Source organism: Sorex fumeus, unplaced genomic scaffold (genome assembly GCF_029834395.1).
Source record: "Sorex fumeus unplaced genomic scaffold, SorFum_2.1 ptg000002l, whole genome shotgun sequence".
Lineage (NCBI taxonomy): Eukaryota > Metazoa > Chordata > Mammalia > Eulipotyphla > Soricidae > Sorex > Sorex fumeus.
The window spans coordinates 26,546,747-26,550,506 of NW_026606059.1; positions in this window are offsets into that span (position 1 = coordinate 26,546,747).

Below are 3,760 nucleotides of genomic sequence, written 5' to 3' on the forward strand. Positions count from 1 at the left end.
TGTATGCAACGAATGGATGAATGAATGATGGGTGGATTGATAGATAGGTAGATAACAAGAAGATGATATTTTATTGCTGGGTAACAAGTCACCTTCAAACTCAATGAATTAAAAATAAACCATGTAAAAATCTTCAATGGAAACAGGAGTCAGAAGGGATGACTCATCTGTTTGACCTAACTAATGTGAGCTGTGGTAAAACAGCTGAGGTAAATCCATACAAGATGGCAGACTCAGGACTGGTTGAGTTGGTGATGTTTTTCTGGGATTTGGGCCAATTTTCGAAGAAGCTGGGTTTAGATGCTTTCCCGTGTGAGTTTCTCTATTGTCCTGAGCCTTATGTTGCTTGTGTTCCAGAGAGAAGTCACTTCTCAGTAACCACTAGTAGGCAGAACTTGTATTGCTTTCCACGACCTAGTCCAGAGAGTCATAAAGCATCACTTTGATTTCGCTCTACCTCAGTGTTACTCAGTATTTATAAATGTGCTAATCTCTGCAAGTTGTATCCAACGAATGGATGAATGAATGATGAGTGGATTGATAGGTAGATAACAAGAAGATGATATTTCATCTTCTTGGGGCACATACTCCCCGCCTTTTCTTTTCCCACATTTTTCTTTTCCTTAAAACACCATAATTTAAAAAGGTATTAATAGTTGCGTTTTAAACATACGATGTTGCAGCACCAATCCCACAACCAGCATCAACTTCCCTCCACCAATGTTCCCAGGTTCCCTCCTACATACCCCTCCCCCACCCCCAGTCTGCCCTCTTGGCAGGCATCTTTTCAAGTTCATTTGTTAAGTTTTGGATCTCATGATGTTGGTGTTGACTCTGTGGTTTGGATATTTGCCTCTATCATTCCTTAATGTCACCTTCGTACTTGGCACCCCTAACCCAGCCCCGAATGCTTCTCATCTGTCTCTCCCTCTCCCATCCACTCTTTCTTTCCTTCTCCTCTCTATATGCTGGGGTCAAGGTTGATCTGGACTTACCCCCTTTAAAACATTGCATTCCTTCATCCAGTTATTCTAAATACCATATGTGAGTGATAACACCCTGTGTTTATCCTTCTTTCTCTGGCTTACTTCATTTAACATGATGTCTTCCAGTTCCATTGGAGCACATACTTCGTTGCCACAAGCTGTTTATGCTGTGCACTGTAGAATGTTTGTCCTTCCCGGTTTTGACAACCAAACACGTTTCCAGATATTGTGAAGACATTTCCAGACCTCTTTGTCTCTTTCTTTCTTTCTTTCTTTCTTTCTTTCTTTCTTTCTTTCTTTCTTTCTCTCTCTCTTTCTTTCTCTCTCTCTCTCTTTCCTTCTTTCTTTCTTCTCTCTTTTTCTCTCTCTTCTTTTCTTTCTTTCTTTCTCTCTTTCTTTCTTTGTTCCTTTCTCGCTCTCTCTCTCTTTCTTTCTTTCTCTTTTTGAAGGAAAACTGATTTTATTTGGAGGCTTTTAGGAAGGGGAAGGAGGGAGAGAAAGTGAGAGTGAGAGAGAGAGAGTAACACACTCAAGAGAGAACACAGGTTTCTTCAAAGGAGGAGAGATCCCCTACACACATCCCAGCATTAGATATGAAACCATGAAAGTACACATCTCAAGAGGGGAGATGTGGGTGACACGTGTGCTTGGCACCACGTGAACTTGGCCATGTGGGCACAAGCAGCACAGGGCCTTGGGCAGCATATGCATCCAGACATTTATTTCTTAGCAGATAAAACACCACTGGGTAAAATACACTGCTACACTGCTCTGTTATTTGAGGCAGTCACAGAGATCTGCTTAAGTGTGTGTGAGGTAGAGGGAGGGGGAGGCTGGGAGAAGACAAAACTTCCATCTATTCCAGCTACTCTCAAACCTCCAGGAGAGTAAGAAATACAGGCGGATAGCAGGATTTGGGGAGAGTATAGGAGGGAAGAAATATTATTGTGACCTTCTCTGTAAGATATAATCTACCATGAAAATCTTTGAACTATGGACTGAATGCTGTGTCCTTTCAAAATAATATGCTGAAACGTGTGCCTCTTCTAAATAGTATGTGATGGGTTTGGAGATAGGGCCTTTGGGAAGTATTTAGGTCAAGAGAATGGAGCTCTTATAGCAGAATTACTGCACTCTCCTCCCCTCCTTTCGCGTTTCTCCCTCCCCTCCCCTCCCTCCCCCTTCCCTCCCATTCTCTTCCCTTATCATCCAGTAAACACCCAATTCTCTCCTCACTATTCCCTTTCTTTTCCCTTTTTCTCTCTACTTCCCTTCTTTCCCCTTTCTCCCTTCCCCTCTACTTCTCCTTCCTCTACTTTCCTCCTCTTCCTTTTCTCCCATTCCTTTTCCAGAACTCCACTCCTTTGTTATGTGAGAATATAAGCAAGAAGAGAGCTCTTAGCAGGTGCAGTCATATCACACCTTAATCTTGGACTCCCAAACCTCCAGGATAACTAGGAATAAGTTTAAGCCATCCCGTCTGTGGCACCTAGTTATAGCAGCCCGAACTATGACATCTAAAGTGCATACTTAGTAGATTTTAAGAAATGTTCCAGAGTTGTGGCATAATCTCTGAATGCTGAGAATTCTCATCTCACTTGTTCTTATTAAAAAACATACCTCACTCTGAATATGCTATCTTGACAATTCAGTTGGTATCTCAGTAATATGAAGCAATAATCAAGGTAAAAATCTCTAATTCAATTAAAATAATTGCTTTTAACGCAAGAAAGTGGACTCCTTTTCTTTATTCTATTCATTATTCCTAGTGTATAAATTTATGATATATAGACATAATATCTTTTCATAAAATTTTTAAATCATGAACATTTTCTAATTTTTAGTTACTTATTTCCCTTTCTGTGTTTCTTCTGCCATATTACCTCAAGGGCTCTCTCACTGTATTCTAAAGAACTTAATATATATGTCATTTTTGTATCCTTCTCTAGTTTATCAATGTCTCTGTTGTGCAGTATTATAATAAAACCAATATTTTTGCTGTCTATCTTTATAGTTATAGTAAGTTTTTTTAAGTTTTAAATTTTAAGAATCTTAGTTTTAGAAACAACTAAAACTAGCAATTTTCTTGTATAAAGCGTAAATTAAAAGTTTGCTCAAAAAGATTTTAAATGATCGGTTAGAAGTGTTCCCTCCTACAGATCCTCCCCATAAAAATTGCTTTGCACCATTTCCTCTATAATCTTCCAGTACTACCATGACAACTCCTTGAAGAAGCTTCTGGTGGGCTATGGAATGTGGGTTTTTCATTCTCAGTTTCAGTTTTATGAAAAGATTTCTTTAAAAAATATGACTTCCTTTAAACACTTGCAAAGACTTTCCATAAAATCCTAACTTAGGTCTTTGAAAAACACGGCTAATTTAGCTGAGTGTACTATCTCTAGACACTCTCTTCGAATGCTCCTAACAACTCCATGAGGTGCTTAATTTTATTATTATTATTATTATTACTAGATTTTATTCAAGATAAGCAAAAGAAGAGGGAAAGAGCAGGAAGGATAAAAGGGCAGGAAGGTTTCTGTAGTTATTTGGGGTGGTGGGAAGGTGGGGGGAGGGGGAGTGGCCTAAAAAGGATTCCCAGTACTTGGCATTATTATCCTGACAGAACAAGCAAGGAAACATGCTTAGTTGCTCACCTTGTCAGTGGCAGGGCCCTGGTTAATGATGCAGAGCAATTCTAAGCTCATGTGCTAACTATTGCTTTATATTCGCAGCAGCTAAACAGAAGCTAGGCTACACCCTCAGGTTGTCCTAGG